This window comes from Schistocerca americana, chromosome 1 (genome assembly GCF_021461395.2).
Source record: "Schistocerca americana isolate TAMUIC-IGC-003095 chromosome 1, iqSchAmer2.1, whole genome shotgun sequence".
Taxonomy (NCBI): Eukaryota; Metazoa; Arthropoda; class Insecta; order Orthoptera; family Acrididae; genus Schistocerca; species Schistocerca americana.
The window spans coordinates 802,730,845-802,754,476 of record NC_060119.1 but is presented as its reverse complement, the minus strand read 5'-3'; positions in this window follow the sequence as shown (position 1 = coordinate 802,754,476).

The window sequence follows — 23,632 nt, the reverse complement described above, 5'->3', positions numbered from 1 at the left end:
TTTCTCACACAACAATCACACATGTACCACATTAATGTAGAGTAGAATTTTCTCACCTTTCTAGCGCTGTCCTCAGAATTACGCTGCCTAAACTAGTTCTAAGGAAATTAATAGTTTTATCAATGTCGTAACTATAATACTCAAACCATGAAAGAAACACATTTATAGCAAAATATCTTAGCGTAGTTTAGCATGTTACTGCCACTTTTATTTAATTACAGGATATTTTAAGTCAAGTTTGGTTTTTATACACGTTAAGACAAAAAAAAGAAAGAAAAAACGTCGCACCACGAAGGAATTATCGGAATGGGACAGAAATAGATAGATGTGAGGTACATGTACAGACAGACAAATGACTGCAATTTCAGAAAAATTGGGTGATTTATTCAAGAAAACAGCTTCACAAATTGAGCGAGTCAATAACATGTGGGTCCACCTCCGGCACTTATGCAGCTAGTTATTCGGCCTGGCATTGGTTGATAGATCTTGGATGTCTTCTTGAGGGATATCGCGCCAAATTCTGTTCAATTGGATTGTTAGATCGTCAAAATCCAGAGCTACTTGGAGAGTACTGCCCATGATGCTACTAATGTCCTCAATTGGGGAGAGATCTGGCGATCTTGATGGCCAAGGTAGGGTTTGGCAAGCATGAAGACAAGTAGTAGTGCGGGCGGGCATTATCTTGCTGAAAAGTAAGCCAAGGATGGCTTGCCATGAAGGGCAACAAAACGGGATGAATATCGTCGACGTACCACTATGCTGTAAAGATCTACGGATTACCACCAAAGGTGTCCTGCTATCAAAATAAATGGCCTTTTGCGGGCTACAGTTCAGTCAGGTAGGTATCCCGTCGCTGTCTAGTCCGTCTCCAAACATATATTTACCGGTAGTCGGTGCCCAGTTCGAAGTGGGACTCAACAGTGAGGTGATTTCTACTCCAGTCCGTGAGGATTCCCGGCCGAAGTCGTGGCTAGAGACGGCCATGTGTATCACATCTACCACTTTCCTTCTAATTATGATTATTCTTTCATTTATTTTTGCCTTAGAGTGTACCTCAGAATGCAAATGCTTATAATTAAAATTCTATTAAAAGTTTAAAAAATTCTGATAGCATGCTTAATAGCGTTTATCACGCGCTGTTCTTTGAGAAGTCATTTCTAAAAGTTACCCAGGGAGTTAGGGAATTATTAACTTTCAAATTTCATGAATATTAATAAATCTTCCATCCTAAATAACTTTACTCATTTATAGTCTGTTCAGTTCCCGCCATAAGAGGCTCATACCACTGTGCACTCTCAGCCGTCGCCAGCTTGGGTTTTTCCGGCGCCAGCAAAGCTCGCGCCGCTACCTGCTGGTCTCCTGACAGCGTGCCGCTTCACGTGCTCCAGTTTCAGCTAGTCGCCGAGTTCTTGTCGCCCACTGTGCCGACCATTGGATTCACTCCAGCGCCTCGCTCACACTGCGGCCCAGTATCCGGCTAGCCTAGAGCCGCGCCCCCTTCCCAGCCGTAGTAACACGTCGTGCACCCCATGTCAAGCCCCGAGTGGCCACGCCCCCTTTCGCTGTCATAACAAGGCGCCCGCGAACAGCCCCGTCCGTCTAAAATTCATATGTGCTCACGGGTCGCTAACGGCCCTGCTGCAACACGACAAGTCAACATACTGCACCCCGGCACGAGAAGTGGCACAAGTCAAAAAATGGCATTTCTTTCGTTTTTGCCACTGAAAAATACGTGTGAAGTGTCCATATGTGCACGAAAAAGGCACATCTCTATTTCGCAGTTTGTCCACTTCAGGGTTATAGTGTCACTTTGGCACAGGCTACCCATTATTCGACACAACAAGAGCGGTGTCACTTCAGCGTTGCTACTGGTGGGTGTGCATGGGTTGAAACGTCCCCTTAGAAAAATTATTGAATTACTGTGCTGATAAATCTCTTACATTATTTGATTTTCAAACAGCTGAGCAAAACTGAACGTACTCAGACATTTCGCTCTTTACCTATTCTGATCAACACTAAAATGACACACAATATTTTTAGTGCAACGCAATTTGACTTCCAATAATCCCTACAAAAGAATGGCCTGACTAACATTAAACTATACCTTTAAAAAACACTTACCTCACAAAAATCTTCGTTACTCGGACTACTGCAATACAGCGAGCGCCACTACTGCCAGTTAAATAAAAGATTCAAACTACTGAAGGCACTAACTACTGATAGGCATAGTTAGCAAATGAAAGATTTTGATAGAGAACAAACAATGTATTTACCTTAATAGTTTTCAAAGGTCATAATATATAGCAGTTCATGACATCCAGTCTTACAAATTTACTGTCTCTGATGGACACATGTCCACATCACCTGCTCTCAAATCTCCGCCATTTCTCTCCCCACATCCACCACTGCTGGCGGCTCACCTCCAACTGCGCAATGCTACGTGCTGTTAACAGCCAACAGCCCAACACTACAATAGCAGACAACAATGCAAACTAGCCACAGACTGCACACAGCACAGCCAGTGATTTTCATACAGAGCGCTACGTGGCGTTACCAATAAACAACCTAAACAGCCTACTTACATAGCCCCCACGCTCCCCACAAAAATTTTTACAAGTTGTTTTGGGCACTGGCCAATGCATATTTGTTAAAAAATGTTCACAATTACAAGAACAAAGAAATAAAATGCACACACTTATTGATACAATGTTGGTCAAAAGCTAAAATTTTCTCACAGTCCATAAAGACTGTCCTGATCGTTCATTTTGAAGAATATTGATAGGTAGGTCATCACAGGGCAGGCCCACTGTAGTCCTGGTAGAGATTACGGCATTGGTGGGCCACCAGAGTTGCAGACCCACTGCAGTCCTTGTAGAAATAATGGTATTGGTGGGTCATCAAAGGTGCAGACCCATTGCAGTCCTTGTAGAAATAATGGTATTGGTGGGTCATCAAAGGTGCAGACCCACTGTAGTCCTTGTAGAGACGGCCAGCAGCCATCTGTTGCGACTGTGTAGGTGCACAATCACCATCGAAGAGTCTTGCAGAGAATATAGCAAGTCCATAAACCACCACTTGTGCACTCACAAAGTTTTTGGAATTGTCCTTAGAACCAGCAATGCTGTTATCCAGTCCCTTGCTGAATTATTAACACACGTGCAAACACTATCAGTCCTTACTTCTCACATATTGTCCATATGCTATGATGTGCGCAGTGAAATGTAACTTACAAGTTACTTAATTTGATGAACTGGTGACAATTACAATTTTATAACATAAGAATAAAATTACAAAGGTACAAAATACATCATTAAAGAACATAACAATACAAATAACATTTGTAGTAATACAGGCTTTACAAAAGAATAGAAATAGACATATACATCAGTGTTACAGGAATTATGACATAAGTAAATACATAAAAGATCAGAATAACTTTTAAAACATCAACTTCACACATGCGCATTAAAACAAAACAGATTAAATAATGTCTAAACAACTTTACAAAGTAAATAACATATTATTAATGCAAATTATATTTGACGATAACAGTATTCCTCATCATAGTGAATGTAGCTGAGTATTAGAAAAATTCTACAACATAAATCTTATTAGCTAAACACATAAAGACAGGAAAAAGACAAATACACAAGGGTACAAAAACACATAGCGGAATAATACAAAAGGAAAGACAGGGTTCGTTTTCTGTGTAGCGTTTGGTACTGCTGTCCAACCCAAAACTTCATTCCATAGATCTTTCGTCTTATTTCAACATTTGTTTCCACAAAAAAATCCAATCCAAGCATGCTTTCTGTATTTATATGTTCACATATTTCTTACCTCATTATTTATTTTCCATTATCTTACCTCATCATTTATTCCCAAGAAAATCCTACCTAAACCTGTTGTCCCTAAATCCTACTTTTTTGTTCATACCCTCTTTCAAAATCCTTTTTTGGCCAAACCATTTTCTTATAGCTTCTCAATGCATTTCTTCCAGTTCATCATAGTTAGTTTCTTATATAGTCTACCCCCTCTTAAGCTAACTTAAATCTACTGAGCTCAAATATATATACCAAGGGACGAGGTAATGCAGCAGCACATAACAAATTAACACAAACAGCAATGACAAAAAAATGGAAATTGGCAAAGCAAGCAGCAGTATAGATAATTAGCAAAGCAATTGCAATATTACAACTAATATAAGGCAAAGTGCAACAAACAAGAAAAATAAATCTGTAGTAAAACTGGCTTAACAGAGTAATACAAAGTCAAATTCAGTAACATTATGCCTGGCAAACAGCAACAGCAAATGCTATAACTTATACCTAAACATGACAAACCCACAAGCAGAGAAAATAGTACACTAAAGACAACAATGCAGATAAGGGAAATGTCTATTCACATTTTAATTTCTATGTCATTAAAGTGGTGCACCACAACTTATTCTACCATAAAAATTACCAAGTACTTGAAAAGAAAATTATGTATGCAGTTACTGTTACTAGTCTCCTCTTATTGTTCTTTCCTTTACAAGTGCTCCTTTTTTTTTTTTTTTTTTGAAGAATGTGGATCATAAAATTATTATCTAACAGATCTGTTGACAGAAAGTGTTCACATTAGCAAATGCATTTAATGTTATTTTATAAAACCAATGATGCAACACACCTGGAAAACAGATATCAAATTAAATAAGCAACTATGTACAAAGTAAAGCATAAAAATATCATTCAGTAGTCATGAGGCATTTCATAAGTTAGTAGAAATTCTCTCAATTCTCGTAGAAAGACACTTGTCCTAATCAGGTGTGCAGATGGATGCATATTTCCCATCAATTCATAAGCATTTCAATAAGTAGCACAAAGTACAAGTAATCATATGTTTCCAAGTAATGAGCGTGTCGTATTTGCGATGCTTTCTACAAAGGACTGTCAATAGCGAGGTTAATGGCCACCTTTTTCTCCACCTAATGGCTGTTTCTCCAGGTGGCTGGCACAGCTGGCCACTCACGACGCATTACGTCAAGGTCAGTTGGCTTTCTTAGCGAAATATTTACAACAGCAGTTTGCACTACAGTGACAGTCTCATATAAAAATTTCACAGGTAGAGAATTTGCGTTACAAATGTGTAGAAACAAAATCCTATAAATATAACAGTGTCCAAAAAATTTTCGTCGGCATTGTAATACATTCACGCATTTACACACATTTCATAACTCTTGAAGTACGATTCTTGGTTTGCAACATCCTTTTTCACAAGTCAGAGTCCCTAACCACTACTCATTATTCCTTACCTTATTACATATATACATATTCGTCGACACTTCTTCAATATTTCACCGTAATAAATACGTAGCATAATCAAATTCCTCATATAGCATCAGCTTATTAATCATAAACATACCTTAACAGCATAATACACATTGTCATCATAATAATAACATCATAAAAACTCAGCCAAATCTCAAAAAGGTCGTAGCTTTCTTCAGTAATTTCAAAACCTAAAAAAATTCTCTGCTCATTTCAACAGTGTCATCTACCTACCTCAATCACACTTTAAAAATCGTGATCCCATACCAAATATATCATTCAAAGCTCTCATAGTATCACAATGGTTCCGAAAAAATATGAACAGTTCACAAAGTACAGACAAAATACAGTTTCATAAGTGTGAAGTTATCCAACTGTGTAATTGTGTAAACATCTGTCACTGATGCAGTAAAAAAAAATGTTTGTTTCTCTGTTAAATAATCAGGTAGCTGTGTAATTCTGTGTTGGAGAAATATGGTACCCATGTGTAAAGTTGTATAAGCAAATACCGTATTAGCTAGGGCTCCTTGTGCTTGCCAAACACATGGTACACAAAGTAAGTGTGTACCCCCCTGAAAATTAATGTAACTATACCCTCAGGTGTTACAGATTACAGCAATGGAATGAAATGTATCACAGAAAACTTTCTTTGTAATTCAAAAATCTTTAAAAAATAATGTTTTAAGTACAAAATTAATCACTCAAATGGAGCGCTAAATGTGCGTCTCACTGTAAGATAATTCTGTGGAAGTCTCGTAGTTACCGTCCTCTGTAAGCAAAGTTCTGCTGAAGTCAATGTACTCACCTCCTCATAAACAAAAATGAAAAGCTTTGCGTATAGATATCTTAGTTATTACGCTTATTGCCGTGATGAAGAAAGTACTGTGCTGTAACGTATTGTTGTGCTATGGAAAAGGCTGTCTCATTGTAGCTATACCACAAAAGTTACCACTAAAACATGTTTTACTTTCCAGAAGAATTCAGACGAAACTGTGCAGATATAAAACAGATACAGCGCAAAAGCAATAATATAAATTATTTCACTCATTAGTAGCGTCATGATATAATCGTGTAACTGTCAAATAAACTAACCACTGTGTCATCTGGTATCTCTCAGAAAGTACTTTAAACCCAGAATGTATTTTCAAGTGAACCAAAATGTTGCATTAAAGTCTCATTAGCAGTACCGGTACATGTTCTAAGTATATGAGCCTTATAGTCGTTACGCAATCGTGCAACTAACAAGCAAGAATGTACGCACACAATAACACCGTGTCGCCTGTTCACTATAACAATGCACTCGTAAATACTGTCTAAATATGTTCCCTAGGTTCTAGCCTGGATAGTTAACTTCAAAACATTGTTGCATGTTAACGGTTTCTCACTGTGACAAATTGTACTGGTAGTGTGAAGTGAAAAATTTTATGGCAAAGACTAAGCTAAAAAGCAGATTATCTCTCAATAAACGGTTTTCCATGTGAAATGTGGTGCAATCCTTTACTCTTCATAGTACTCAGAGTATGAACTTGAATGCAATTATCATGCGGTATACGTCGGTAAGGAATGCTCAAATTTTTCTCAGGGTTAGCGTCTATGCAATTTTCTCTGAGCCAACCGGCGCACGTGGCTGCCTGGGGTGCGAGTCATTGTCTGGCTATCTCTTTGGTGGCGTGCGTCATTATTGGGATTAGGAGACCTAACTTCTACAAATTCACCTTGCCGAGAGGGCCCAGCCCTGTTTGAATCCCGCCAGTTCTGATGAAATTCAGGTCTGTCGTTATGATTATATCGTCTGTCGTCGTGTCGGTAGTTCCTGTAGTTTCTTTCTTGTCGGTTAAGTGGTGGAGAATTTCTCCCTGAATTATCACTGCATGGTGGACCGTTGTGTCTGAAGTTATTCTCTCTCCCATGATAATAATAGTTCTGGTTGCCATATTGTCTGTTTCTATGATTATTTCTGTCGTATTCATTACTACGGAAATGCGATCTTTCTCTGTAACTATTACTCTGCCAGTGGTTGTCATATGGGTGGTGTCTGTTGTGTTCACGATTTGCGTTGTAAGAATAGCCTTGTCGTGTCCAGTTATTATTTCTTTCATCTCGGAATTGTGATGGATGAGACCTGTAATTGTTGTGTTCCTGTTTTCGCGTCCCGCTATTGTCAGTGTCAATTTCCAATTCTTGTAAGAGTCCCTGAAAAGCTGCAATGTCATCTTTGCAACGTCCTGCCAAAATAATATGTCGCAAATGTTCAGGCAATTTGATTAAGCAAATGCGGATGAGTTCTGAGGGGCTGTAAGGGTTTGACAGGTACTGATTCTTGTGCAACATGTCTTCAAAATATTTCACAAGACTGGAAAATTCAGATTGTTCGAAATGTTTCGTCATTATGATGCTATGTTTTACTCGGTCTTGTGTGGCTTGAGACCAATATGCTGAGATGAAGGCATAGTAAAATTCTCCTTCACTGTGGCAATCATGAATGACCGATCACATTCTTACAGCTGTTTCATTCTCTAAGTAGCCACACATAAATTCTAATCTGTGCTCTAATGACCAGTTGGGAGGAAAACAATGAGAGAATTGATGAAGCCACGCTTGTGGATGAATGTCGTTACCGGAATTCTTAAATGTTTTGAATTTACGTGTAGTAATAAACATCTTATAGTCAAAATCATCATGTCGACGAGTCGCATGTCGGTCATTGTTACGTCGTTTCGGCGGTTCCATCTCAAAATTCGGTGCACCTTGCCAATTTCTTTCATAATTTCCGAAGTGCCCTGTGTTATTATTTTGTGGCTGTTCCGTATTTCTATGTCCCTCTTCCCGTATTGGAGCGCGACTGTCCTCTGAAATATGTAATACTTGAATTACCTGTGTCAACTGATCTTGTACTTCCCGGATTTCTCTTTGGTGTTGCGTATTAATCTGATTCTGATTTTGTTTGAATTTTCTAATTTGTTCGTACTCTTCTGTGTCAGTGAAGGCTACAGGTCTTGGGTCATTCAGATCATCATCCACCTTTGTAGATAAGCTAGTGAACTGATCCGATAGTTGGCTACTTTCTCTGATAGTGAACTTATTTCCTCAGTGTGTTTTTCTGAACCAAGTTTCAGAGTGTCCATTTGTGTTGAAATCGTATCTAATGTGTCCTTTAAGTTTTCCTGAGTTTTTGCAAGTTGCGTAACCGAATCGGTAGATGCAACTGAGTCAATCTTAGCTTGCAAGGTCTCATGATTTTCATGAACAATAGTTTGCAGTTCTTTTATGGCTGCTTCGTGATTCTGTAATGTATTTTCATGCCGCGAAAAAATAGGTTGGAAATGCTCACAAATTTGTGTTTTTACGTCATTACAGACTTTTTGACATTTCGATTCGATTTTATGTAACTCAGTAGTTAAATCTTCACGTGTTTGTTCAAGCGTGGTGTCTAACCTTTGAAGATTTTGTTCCATTGTGTCTAACTTTCGAAGATTTTGTTCCATTGTGTATAACTTTTGAAGCTTTTGCTGTGTTTGTCCCATTTGTTGTATTAATTGTAATAACAATGCACTGGTGTCTGAAACATGTTCCTCAGTGCTTTTCGGCAGTGAATTTGCACCGGCAACATTCACATTTCGACAAGCAGAAAATGTGTCTTGACTTATTTGAGAAAACGTTGAGGACCCAAAACCTGAATCTACAGTATTTGCGAGATTGTGTCCTGTCATTTCGGATTCCTGAGGTGAGCTGTTGCCGACCGATCAATCGATAATGCTTCCCTGTTCACTAATTGTTTCACTGTCTACGCCATTATTTGCCGCCCGCTCCATTTCCCTATGCACAATTACCAAATTACCACTTTGAATGTCTGTTAATTCATTACACAGTGGTGCTGATAAGCTACGCTCGTCGTCACTATCATTTCTCAGTTTACTTTGGAGCCTAGTGTTACGTTTTTGACACGCCATTATTGTCACAATATTTCACACAATAACACAGAAAAGAGCCAGTCATGACAAAACTCTACCATCTGGTGAGCAATATGTATGAGACAGGCGAAATACCCTCAGACTTCAAGAAGAATATAATAATTCCAATCCCAAAGAAAGCAGGTGTTGACAGAAGTGAAAATTATCGAACTATCAATTTAATAAGTCACAGCTGCAAAATACTAACGCGAATTCTTTACAGACGAATGGAAAAACTGGTAGAAGCGGACCTCGGGGAAGATCAGTTTGGATTCCGTAGAAATGTTGGAACACGTGAGGCAATACTAATCTTACGACTTATCTTAGAAGAAAGATTAAGAAAAGGCAAACCTACGTTTCTAGCATTTGTAGACTTAGAGAAAGCTTTTGACAATGTTAACTGGAATACTCTCTTTCAAATTCTGAAGGTGGCAGGGGTAAAATACAGGGAGCGAAAGGCTATTTACAATTTGTACAGAAACCAGATGGCAGTTATAAGAGTCGAGGGGCATGAAAGGGAAGCAGTGGTTGGGAAAGGAGTGAGACAGGGTTGTAGCCTCTCCCCGATGTTATTCAATCTGTATATTGAGCAAGCAGTAAAGGAAACAAAAGAAAAATTCGGAGTAGGTATTAAAATTCATGGAGAAGAAGTAAAAACTTTGAGGTTCGCCGATGACATTGTAATTCTGTCAGAAACAGCAAATGACTTGGAAGAGTAGTTGAACGGAATGGATAGTGTCTTGAAGGGAGGATATAAGATGAACATCAACAAAGGCAAAACGAGGATAATGGAATGTAGTCAAATTAAATCGGGTGATGCTGAGGGAATTAGATTAGGAAATGAGACACTTAAAGTTAAAGGAGTTTTGCTATTTAGGGAGTAAAATAACTGATGATGGTCGAAGTAGAGAGGACATAAAATGCAGACTGACAATGGCAAGGAAGTCGTTTCTGAAGAAGAGAAATTTGTTAACATCGAGTGTAGATTTAAGTGTCAGGAAGTCGTTTCTGAAAGTATTTGTATGGAGTGTAGCCATGTATGGAAGTGAAACATGGACGATAACTAGTTTGGACAAGAAGAGAATAGAAGCTTTCGAAACGTGGTGCTACAGAAGAATGCTGAAGATAAGGTGGGTAGATCACGTAGCTAATGAGGAGGTGTTGAATAGGATTGGGGAGAAGAGAAGTTTGTGGCACAACTTGACTAGAAGAAGGGATCGGTTGGTAGGACATGTTTTGAGGCATCAAGGAATCACAAATTTAGCATTGGAGGGCAGCGTGGAGGGTAAAAATCGTAGAGTGAGACCAAGAGATGAATACACTAAGCAGATTCAGAAGGATGTAGGTTGCAGTAAGTACTGGGAGATGAAGAAGCTTGCACAGGATAGAGTAGCATGGAGAGCTGCATCAAACCAGTCTCAGGACTGAAGACCACAACAACAACAACACAGAAAAGCACAATTTGAAGAGCAAAATAAGAAAACACATTAACATAGCACTGAAAATAATATCTAGTTAATTGCAAGTGCAGCTGCGAAATACTTGGTGCAAATCTACATGCATGCCACAACTATTTTACTGTACAACAATGAAAAACTACAATCACAAAGGAAATTCTCTCTATGATTACGCACTAGCAATAAACAATAGCTACACTAATTACACAAACTAGAAGAAAAAAAAAATCAGAAAATTCCAGTGAGGTATCCTCGGCTAAGGGTCGACATATGTAACGTCCCCTCAGAAAAATTATTGAATTACTGTGCTGATAAATCACTTACATTATTTGATTTTCAAACAGCTGAGCAAAACTGAACGTACTCAGACATTTCGCTCTTTACCTATTCTGATCAACACTAAAATGACACACAATATTTTTAGCGCAACACAATCTGAGGTTCAATAATCCCTACAAAAGAATGGCCCTGACTAACATTAAACTATACCGTTCACAAATCACTTACCTCACAAAAATCTTTGTTGCTCGAACTACTGCAATACAGCGAGCGTCACTACTGCCAGTTAAATAAAAGATTCAAACTACTGAAGGCACTAACTACTGATAGGCATAGTTAGCAAATGAAAGATTTTGATAGAGAACAAACAATGTATTTACCTTAATAGTTTTCAAAGGTCATAATATATAGCAGTTCATGACATCCAGTCTTACAAATTTAGTCTCTGATGGACACACGTCCAGATCATCTGCTCTCAAAACACCGCCATTTCTCTCCCCACATCCACCACTGCTGGTGGCTCACCTCCAACTGCGCAACGCTACGCGCTGTTAGCAGCCAACAGCCCAACACTACAATAGCAGACAACAATGCAAACTAGCCACAGACTGCACACAGCACAGCCAGTGATTTTCATACAGAGCGCTACGTGGCGTTACCAATAAAAAACCTAAACACCCAACTTACAGGGTTATTCCAGAAGACCGACACATTCTAGGTTGTGACACTTTTGATGTGTAAAGTAAGGTGCATGTAATTCTTTATAAAACTGATTATTACAGCGTTTGTGTTTATACCGTGTCTGTGTCGTACATTAAAATGTGCTTCAGACATGCTTGGATGTTAGAAGGAACAGACATTGTATTGGTGATGACAGCTGTTCTAAATCTTACGAAATTTGGTGAGTTGCAACGTACACGGGAGACAAATGGAAACTTCTGCTATACAGAAAGTTCATATTGAATCCCTTTTCTCGGCGAAAAGTATTTTGTGTTTCTTATTTTTTATTTTAAGTACAAATTATCCATGACGAAGGTTCGAATATCGTATTATACGACAGTAAGTAAAAAAATATATATATGTGTATGTATTATATGGGGTGGAAAAGTGGTAAAAGTATTACATGAAGTATCATAACCAAAACAAAACAGCTTTTAGAAAATCAAAAAAAGTGACAAAAGTCAAGGAATTAATTAGTAATTATCTGATAACATTTTAAATTCGAGCAGAACAGAACTACATGTCCATATTACTTTTCTCAAGTACTACATTTTTGAGTTGCATCACTGTTATTGCCAGGGAGCGATATTGTTCTCACTGATTAGGTCGGAAAACCATCAAAATATGCCGCAAACGTAACGTAAATTTGCATGAAAAATGCTTTGCGGAGATTCATTAATAATGGTATTATGTTTTATGTTCATTACCAACCTAATAAGATTGATTAATAGTTCACACCTTGTAATACCAGTAATAAATGCTATTTGTCAAATTCCTGAAACAAGTACTGATTGGCGTGAAATATATTTTGTTCTCCTTATGGAGCTTCTGTATCCATGGGGTAACTGTCGACACTGAAAAAATGTCCTTTCAGAACTCACAACTACAAATTACAGTTACAGGTGTTGTTTGTGGTCACTAAATAGTATACGTGAAAATCATGAAATCCCGTATTTAAAAAAATTCTGGACATGTATGGGTTATGGTTCTGGCGTTTAACCGCCTCAGTCTGTCACCTCACAATATATAGAATTGCATTTCACAATATTTCAAGTCCAATTTTGTTTAGGGCATCAAAACGAATAAGTTTACATTTACATCGTAAGGTCCTCAAAATTACCATCGCGGATCAGCAACAGACAACATGGTTCACAGTGTTTAAGCATCTGTAACGCTCGAGAAAGAAAAGTGAAAGTCAGATGCTCACAGGTTTTTGGAGGGAAAAGTTTGTGGGTAAAAAATTCGAAACAAAAACTTACCGTACGACAAAATGACAGGCGAATTTGAAAAACCTTATATTATGGGCAAAGCTGCTGGATTTAGCTGTTTCAAGTGGATTGATTTGGATGAATATTTAACCTGCAGTCCGTGGACGACCAGGGAATAACATCTGAGTTGTTGCTGGTCTCGGATGGGGAAATTTTGGACCTACCGATCAACTAAAAACCTCTGTTAGTGTACTGAACGAAATTCTATACATATTTTGTATGACTTAACCACAGTAACGAGATAACTATAGCCGTAAATGCCCGAGAATAATAAGGCAGAGAATATAAGGTCAGCGAAGGTAATATCCATCGTCAACTACGCGTCATGGGTAGACCACAGGATAAGGTCACTGTTGATGACGCACTGTACACAAAAGATCTCAACAGATAGCAGTGAATTTTATCCTTCAGCAATAGTGTGGTGTTAAAGATGACAGCAACCAACCTAATGATTTAACGATCGTGATGACATCATTGGACTGGACTACCCTCCACCTACAAAAAAAGAAACTGCTGAAGAGGTAAGTAAGTTAAAGCGTCCCTTTTTAAGAAACATAGAATAAGAGGGACTTAGTCTAGGTTCTGCAGTTATGCACATATCGAAAAGATAGTTAAAAAGAACGTCAGGAATTAGTAAAAGATACAGGATTATTTTGGTCAATTTGGCCTTACCACAAGTAATTTGAACTAACTGAAAGTGACTGAGCATTTTAAATGCTATGTGTTATCAAAATATTATAATATTATACGCACTTTAAATACTCCTTTTTTATATTTGTGTAAGAATTCTTTCTCAGATTTCAATTCACCACAAGTACTTCGTTCCCCTAAGGGCAAAAAAAGCATTGTAAATAAAGCAACAAATTAAGTTATTAAACTGCTGTAGGATGCTAACCTTTCTCTAAACTGCAAACTCTTCTTCATAATGGACAGTTTTCTTTCGTCCAGGACTGCCCGTTATTGAGTAGTTTCTCTGTATTTTTCGCAAGTCCTACAGCCAGTGATAAAGTCCACGTAAGTTAAATTTCTTTCTTCACACTAAAACTATATAATCGTCTTTAGAACTGTCAGTCTTCCAGTGGACACACTTATTAATCCACCATACAAAAAGATAGTTCAATTTGCTCTCTACACGAGATTGTTTGGCTAAACTTGAATAAAAAATGAATAGAAAGTAGACCTGAAGTTCTCCATTTCGGAAATAGAAGTTTACTTGAGGTCCATATGCATCCATTGAAACATAGTTGATTCAGTGAGATTGAAAAGATTTCGTGCCCTAAAAACAAAATCTGAAACCAAGTATACAAAACTAATTGTATGTCAAATGTTTGATAGCTACGCACTAAATATTTTTTTGAAGGTGCATTACTTTGATACATGACGGATAAGCATTTATGGAAAGTGTATTGATTGTAATTATTAATAGGAATACAGATGCTATCCTAATTAAACGATCTGTAATTATGTCATCATATCGTTAATTGCAGAATATGTTATGAGTTAGGAAATAAAGCTATAAAATGTTCACGAAAGCTGCTTTTAATCATATACCAATATTGCCATGTTGATTAATCGGCTGTCTGCTGGTTATTCGCGTCTTTTCTGTACGATATTGCATCTGCATGACTCGCAGTCTTCTTCAGGTGCTGTCTGAAACTGTCAGTTTCAGACAGCACCTGAAGCAGACTGCGAGTCAAGCAGTTGAAATATAGTACAGGAAAGACGCGAATAACCGGCAAAATCCGATTAATCAACATGACAACGCCTCGCCGGGAAAGCTTGAAAAATTACATATATCAATAATGTTGGATTCATATTAAAAACAGAAAAAATCAGATCCATCCAAGAAAGCCTATTCGTTGTCAACAAAATGAACCAGAAAAAATTAATATACTTAGAAGTGGAGAAACAGAAAAAAATACTGCTTACTCAGCTTTGATGTCATGTATGACACTTTATTTGCATACAAAACTTGCTATTTTATGGATTTATTTTATTATCTCCTTGTCTTCTATTTTTTAATGTTGAATAACGTGATAACGACACGTGTTTTGAAAGCTACACTTTTGGGTTGTTTCGATTAGGTGTAACTTAGGAGAGATCATTGTAAGAGACCCTCCGAAGCACTTACATTTAATGGTAGAACCTATTCTTGACAGGGTAGAGCTTAACCAAAACAGTCCTCATCTTCCAGGTTTGAGGATTTATTGTTCAGCGGAGTCAACTGGACTGCAGGATTCGTGATTTTATTTATGCATGTTGCATTTTGTTACGTCCTATACAGTCTGAGTAGGTCCCAACTTCTAGTAAGGGCTTCTTTCCAACTTCGTAATTTCGCAATTATTTTCTCTCGGTTACAGCAGAAAAGGGTTTCCTTGTTTAGAACTCATGCATTTGGGCCTCGAGGTGAAGTACGGAATAATTGAACATACCAACAATATAAGCACAGCCGTGTTTTTCAATGTGCTCTACAATTGCTCTGCCGTGCAAAACAGAATACAGTGTCAGCAAACCTTCACAGCTTATGTCTGTGCCTTCTTTATAGAAAGCTATTCCAGAACTCAAAATGCGGTTTTCTAATGGGTTCTCATCGGTTATTCTACTTGTGCTTCAGGAACTATCGTATGAAATGGATACCAGTTCTCAAATACATATTGCTCGCGTGACCATGGGGAGTCATATAGAATAAATAAAAAGTATGTAATTTTTTAAAAAATTGCCTCTGCCATTCTCTGTAATTAAATAGATACAACCGTCTGCAATCCCTATATTCATTTTTAATTATTCTGTACAAGTAGTCCCAGAGACCAAACCAGAGACAGAACTTCTCATTCAACGTTAGTCGTCTTTAATAACATGGAAAACAGCGGGAACATGAAGCATCAGAAAAAAACCATAAACAGAGACTTTGCTGAGAAGTCACAAAGACCAACTCTTAGGAATTACTACCCACGTTAAAGCAACAACAGGATGGAGTGAAAGTTCGTGGGAAGCACTCAATATTGATGATATCTAACATGCATAAGCGCAACGTCTTTGTTTCTGCGAATCATTTTCTTTAGATTCAACGCAAGGAATGATGCAGTTGCTGTTACGTACGTGACGGGTATTAAAATGAAAATAACTAAATCACGTTTCTGCACAGGTATTTTGCAAATTTGAAAGCAGTTTTCGCGCCTCCGAAGCCAGAGCCGCTGTAGTATGTTCATGATTACGGGCTACAGGGAGGAAAAGAAAAGAAATATATATTATTATCTCAGCACATACACTACCAATCGCAAAATAGACCTAGCGTTTGAGTTCGACATAAGCTGTCAGCGGAAATACTCATTAAGGTTCCGCTGATTTTTCCCCAGACTGAATACGTTTCGTTCTTCATTGCCATTGCAGGCTCTAAGTATTTATTTATTTATTAATTTATTTAGAGTAATTTTGTCAGTTGAATCGGATTCGCTGCACGCATTTCGAAAAGAGATGCTAAGCTTAGTCCAGAACTTAAAAAGCTATCCCATGGACGCTTTAAACTCACGGCGCCCTAATTCTTTAGCGATAGGGAGTGAGTTTTCACGGATAGGAGATTTACTGGCGGGTATGTTGTTGCCATGAGCTTGGCTAAACCACTGAGATGTGAGATTCTCAACTTAAAAGTCTGGTATATTCGAAAACGAGCGTTTATCAGAAATACTGACATCACATCGCATGTATATTTGGCGGGAAATTTTAGAATTTAGAAGTGACCTGTTAGGAGAAGTTGTATAATGTATGGCAACAGAAACATTGGTTGAAACAGTCAGTGTAGACAGTGGAAAATTATTGGCATAGTACGCAGCGTTCCAGTATCTGTCGTGGAATGTTTTGAGGACATCGGAGGTCACTGACTGCTTTGTGTGGGCGCCGACGTAGGGCGCTAGGCTGGGAACCTGTTTCTTCGAGAGTGACTCACCCAACCAGCAGCTGGTCCCAGCTGGAGCCCGAGTGTGCCACTCGGTGGTACGACGACAGATTTCTGTGGTTTTCTCTTCTTGCTGGCTTCGTCTGAAGTGATCGTTGATCCACGTGCAAATAGTACCCCGTTGTGTATTATTATGGAACATTTCCTGGCGTGTTAAACGAATTACTACATATGCGTCATAATGACAAAACCGCTGCAGTTAGTCTAGATCCTTGTCAGTAACGTACATTTAGAAGGAGAGATACATCTTCACTGTTTCAGCTGGGTATCGGAACTCCTTCATTTTGATGTCAACGCACAGAAACGGGAATGTGTTAGTGGTTATAATGCGATTTTAATTGAAATTCGTAAAATTGTGGTAGAACGTATACGGAATTACGGTAGGCTATAGACACAGTTTACTAAAAATTAACAAAGTGCGGGTGGATTGTGCTGCTATTAGCTCCATATGATATCGCAACGACGTATCTGCTCCATATTATTTACAGTCGTGTATGTGCTTCTCACGGAATATTTTTCAAATATGATCCTACGACTTTCAAAGTACACTACAAACTGAATGGATATTTTAGTTCTTCAGAGATGACACACAGCTTACATGTTAGACCGTCGTAACACTATCTACGAGCAAATTCCACTTAGATATTCAATGGGAAAAATAATATAATTTATTCTAGAAACAAGTTGAAATTAAACTTGAACATTTGTGTTACTGGTTGCAAAACATATTGAACGATTACTGCTATTTCTTTCCTTATAACTGTATATTGGTAATAAATTGCCATCACCAACCATCTTTTGCAGAAACGGCTCGAAAACTGAATTTAATATTGTTTGAACCACAAGCGTCCTTTTGGATGGTGGCAGCTTACGACTCATATCTCGCGGAGCACTAATTGCACTGGAAAACGAAAATAAGCAGTCACCCTGCAGGAAATATGTTGTATAAATACCTCACTAAATAAAGACTGAGGCAGGTTAGAAGTACTCCAGGAGGCAATATGTCACTGATATAACTGCTTATAAAAAAAGTGTAGTTTTCATCTGAGATGAATTCCCACAATATAGAAGAAAACTTAGACACTGTTACTGAATAGTGAGAAAAAGTTAAATGAAACGAAGCATTATACTGTGTTGAATCTGTTAAACACCTCGGGTAAACTTTAAGGAGTTGAGAGGAGACAATATGAGCTCCTTCCAGGTGTCGTTCAAAAATGGTTCAAATGGCTCTAATCACTATGGGACTTAACATCTGAGGTCATCAGACCCCTAGACTTAGATCTACTTAAGTCTAACTAACCTAAGGACATCACACACATCCATGCCCGAGGCAGGATTCGAACCTGCGACCGTAGCAGTCGCGCGGTTCCGGACTAAAGCGCCTAGAACCGCTCGACCACAGCGGCCGGCCCCCAGGTGTTTAAAGAGAGTGTGTGGGTCATGAGATATGATTCGCTATCGTAGTGTATGTGGTCCTGTCCGTCATTACAATGTCCTACCTGTGTGAAAAAGACCAAATGAAGAACAAAATTCTGCCAATGAATGCCTTTAAGACCGTTAGAAACAAGTTTTTGTGTAAATTACTGAATGCAATGATCGTCTTCTTGAATCTCAAAGGGGGAATCGACTACATTCCGCCGGTCGTTGTGGCCGTGCGGTTCTAAGCGCTTCAGTCTGGAACCGCGTGACCGCTACGGTCGCAGGTTCGAATCCTGCCACGGGCATGGATGTGTGTGATGTCCTTAGGTTAGTTAGGTTTAAGTAGTTCTCAGTTCTAGGGGACTGATGACCTCAGATGTCGAGTCTCATAGTGCTCAGAGCCATTTGAACCATTTGACTACACTCCCTCATAAAGTGTAACACGTTAATACGAAACGGTTATAGATACCAATCCGACGCCCAATAAACTACACAGAGTCAACTTAGCACCAAGTCCAAGCTGCAACCCATGCGTGCGGTGGTCTCCGTCATTCACATCTTTCTGTGGATATAATCGCTCCACACGCGGTCAAGTTCAGTCACATTCTGAGACACGACTGGCTGATTTTTCTTGTAGCCAAACAAAGTGGCTGCACTTGATTAGCCAGCCGCTCCACATATTACAGGGTTATTACAAATGATTGAAACGATTTCACAGCTCTACAATAATTTTATTGTTTGAGATATTTTCACAATGCTTTGCATAAACATAGAAAAACTCAAAAAGTTTTTTTAGGCATTCACAAATGTTCGATATGTGCCCCTTTAGTGAGTCGGCAGACATCAAGCCGATAATCAAGTTCCTCCCACACTCGGCGCAGCATGTCCCCATCAATGAGTTCGAAAGCATTGTTGATGCGAGCGCTCAGTTCTGGCACGTTTCTTGGTAGAGAAGGTATAAACACTGAATCTTTCACATCACTATGCGTGAAACTTGCCCGCACGCGTTCAACCGTTTCTTCGCTCACTGCAGGCCGACCCATTGATTTCCCCTTACAGAGGCATCCAGAAACTTTAAACTGCGCATACCATCGCCGAATGATGTTAGCAGTTGGTGGATCTTTGTTGAACTTCGTCCTGAAGTGTCGTTGCACTGTTATGACTGACTGATGTGAGTGCATTTCAAGCACGACGTACGCTTTCTCGGCTCCTGTCGCCATTTTGTCTCACTGCGTTCTCGAGCGCTCTGGCGGCTGAAACCTGAAGTACGGCTTCAGCCGAACAAAACTTTATGAGTTTTTCTTCGTATCTGTAGTGTGTCGTGATCATATGTCAATGAATGGAGCTACAGTGAATTTATGAAATCGCTTCAATCATTTGTAATAGCCCTGTACATAACTAGCACCACAAACCGTCTGATGCAAGACTTCTCAGTGTACCACACAGATCAGTATTGGAAAGTTCAAACGGATTTAAGGAGTTATACACAAAACTCCTCCAAATTTCTTGTGTATTACTCTCTTTACCCCTTCAAGTGATAAATAAGAACTCCCACGATGATGAAACTCAGCGCACTTCAAGATGAAAGGGGCTACTTTCTAGAACACTGTTTTTCTCTTAATTTGGAACAAGAATAGTTCTACTAAGCTTATCAAGAAGTGTCATCTGCAAGAAGCATATTTCAAATACTTATTAATTTTATCTTTCCCTGACAAGGGGTAGTGTAGAAACGCCTTCCACATAGAATAAATTTTAAGCCCTTATTTAATTCAACCCAGCCTGAAAAATACGATATAGTTCCTTTTGTCTGAAGCTCTAGTTCATAGGCAAAACTCTTTGTCTTTGGCTTTTTTTTCTTTTTTCCTTTTTTTACTATGTCCCTTATTATAAATGCTTGTATAATTCAAATTCCATATCCTTCTGTATAAAAACTGCTGTCTGCCGCTGTTATTTTCGTAACGGATTAATCTGGACAACTATATAAAGACAAGACGTTGTTTAACGTTGTGACCGAAAATCGCGAAAAGTTCTTGATCGATTTACTTCAAATTTTTACACGCTGCTATAATAAATACTGGGACGGGAGTTTTGTAAATAACGTTTCCCTCTTTTATATATAGCTTTGTTCGTCTGAATGCTGATTAGAGTATGGTGTAAAAATTTGAGATTAATCGGCTAAGAACATTTCGAGATTTCCACTGCAACGCATTTCCGCCAGTAGACGAGTGTTTCTCCCACATATATTTCTTCTTTTACATATTTTTAATACACAACAGTTAGTTGCTTTGTTTTTTTCCTCGCAGTCGCTTTTACTAGAGCACACGAAAGTTGTATTTATGGCTTATCGGTTTAGGAACAGAATACCACTACAAAATGGGAACTGACCAAAAATTTATGATTCTACCCATTTGCAGATTAAAACTATACGAAATAGTGTTACTGAAGCAGCTATCCTCATAGATACAGCAGCTGGAAAGGTCTCCCTCATACCGCGTATACCAATGATCTCAACTGATTTACGCACTCATTTTAAGCGACTTCAATTCGCAATCAAGGTTTCGTTTGCAGAAACAATAAACAATGCTGAGGGTCAAAGAGAAGGAGGAAGAGAACATGAACAGATATGGTGGGGGGGGGGGGGGGAGGAAGTGAACAAATAGCCGCGCGGGGTAGCCGCGCTCTCTTGGGATTCTTGTCACGGTCCGCGCGGATCCCCACGTCTGAGGTTCGAGTCCTCCCTCGGGCATGGGTGTGTGTGTGCGTCAACCTTAGCGTAAGTTAGTTTAAGTTAGATTAAGTAGTTTGTAAGCTTAGGGACCGATGAAAAAAATGGTTCAAATGGCTCTGAGCACTATGTGACTTAACTGATGTGGTTATGTCCCCTAGAACTTAGAACTAATTAAACTTAACTAACCTAAGGACATCACACACATCCATGCCCGAGGCAGGATTCGAACCTGCGACTGTAGCAGTCGCGCGGTTCCGGACTGAGTGCCTAGAACCCCTAGACCACCGCGGCCGGCCTAAGATTAAGGTAGCAATACCAAAGGAACTTCAGGTTGTCAATTGTAAATAGCATCCAGAACCAAGTTAAGTTATTTTTATGCTTGTTATTATTTTAATAAATGTGTGTGAAAATTAAAGTGTTTACAGTTGGTCACCGTCAATCTGCTACTCTAAGCGTGCAAGTGGCATTTCTATCGTCTGACCTAACGGCAGAAGATAAACACGCCACGATAAGACCACGAGACATATTGCTGACACTCGCCTACTTCGTTACAGCGACATGTCAAATAATCTGATGGTGTGTGTACTGAAGGTCTTACAGTACGCACACCATACTCTGGGAAAGGGAGAGAGAGAGAGAGAGAGAGAAAGAAAGAGAGAGTGAATCGATTACAAGTTCTGCAGATTAACTATGTACAAGAACACATGGGCGCACAAGAATTCGCAGGAAGTATAGACGTTAATCTAGTAGTAGTGGTAGTAGCTGGTGTCGAGTATAGTTCGACAGCATTCTGTATTCATTATCGCAGCAGTTACGTGGAACGACTAGCCACTTCTCTTCCCAAATTATCCTTCATCAGCCTGCCTTTTCCCTTGTCGATGTAACACTGAAGAGACCCAGTAGCCGAGGCTCCACGGGATCTTTAGCAGCGCGACCCGCCCTTTCCTTGTCGACGTTTGCCGGACCATCGATCCCCGAGCCAGACGGCTAACAATTTGCAGCCCGTCCCGCCGGAATGGCGACTCACCGCCTCCTCTGAGGGGGGAGAGGGGAGCGCATTTCTGGCCCGGTAATTGCGTCGTTAGGGGAAATAGCCTGCCTCCCACGGCGGCAGTGCTTGTAACCTCGTTCTCCACTTCTCTGGGGTACCAGCCGTCCCTGCTCATCCGTTTGCGAGATTTTCTTCCTGGGATGTGGAGAGTAAGGCAGTACGGTGAGAGCATTTGCACCCGTCGAATTCCGCGTCATTTAGTGTGTGGACGACTTACAGGGGCTACTGCACGGAACTAAGAGACCGGTGGTGACTCTGTACTGGACACTTCCAGACACAGGCAGTTAATCTCACTGCACATTGCCTGACGTAAATGGAAAGAGTTGAACCATGAATATTTGACCGAAAGCTACCAAACTGATGCCCCAGTGCATTCATGGATGTGAAGTGAGTTGTTTAAAATTTCGTCCCTCGTATTTTCAGTGCATTTCTACAGAACGAGAATGCAGCATTGGCCTTCGGGTGTATCAAACGTTATTGGTATTTTTCAGGTGAAGATCATAACAGAGCATGCCCAGAAAACGTGCATCACCAGCTTATCGCCAACATTAGGATTTTGAGGAATGTCAAATCATTAGCATGAGGTTAATGGAAGCATCACACTGACAGATCGCAGACCCCACACGTCCAGAATTTCTACAGAGTAGGGACGATGTGGACTCAGTACTACAGTGTGGCAATAAGAACACGCACGGGTCCTTCCAGAAGAACTACACCGCGAGAATATAGTAGAAATGCTTCTTTGACTCTGACGAATACACGGTTGACAACAGCTAGAATAACTACAGATGTCACAGGCAGAGTGTCACCACGAACCGTGGAAAATATACTACTGGAAGCTGGACTGAGCTGTCTAGTTGCCAGCACTGTTTTACTGCTGACACTACGTCACAGGCCAAACACTTCCATGGTATAGAGCAAGAGGCAGATAGTACTTTGTATGACATCCTATGGTGATCAGCGGAGAGGCTTCCTTCTGTTCGTGGCGGTCACATCGAGACCAGTGTGTCCATAGATAAAGGTATCAAGAAGTAGCGACACCTTGGACCCCTACCTTCCCAAGTCACGGGATCGCGGTGTGTGGAACTATTGGATATGACAACAGGACTGATTGGGTAATTTTTGAAGAAAGGTTGAATGCTTCCCAGTATGTGGCAACAATGGTAAACTCAGGAGTCGTACCCTTCATTACCAGGGTAGAGCGTATTTCAGTAGTACACTGTAAGACACCATACTTCACTTCACACCATAATCTTTAGGAATGCATGGATCGCTGACTGGCCTGCCTGGTCCCATGGGTCCTCACATACAGGGCATGTCTGGCATGCGATGGAAGCTTTCATACCAACCTCCTCTCAGAAGTGTTCATGATCTAACACAGTATGTTTTTCAGCCATGGCTGCGAATTCGTCAAGAAAACATTTTAAGATTGTTTGTTTTCATGCGACAATAAATATAAGATTGAATTCATGCCCGTGGGGCATACGTGTTATTGGTTT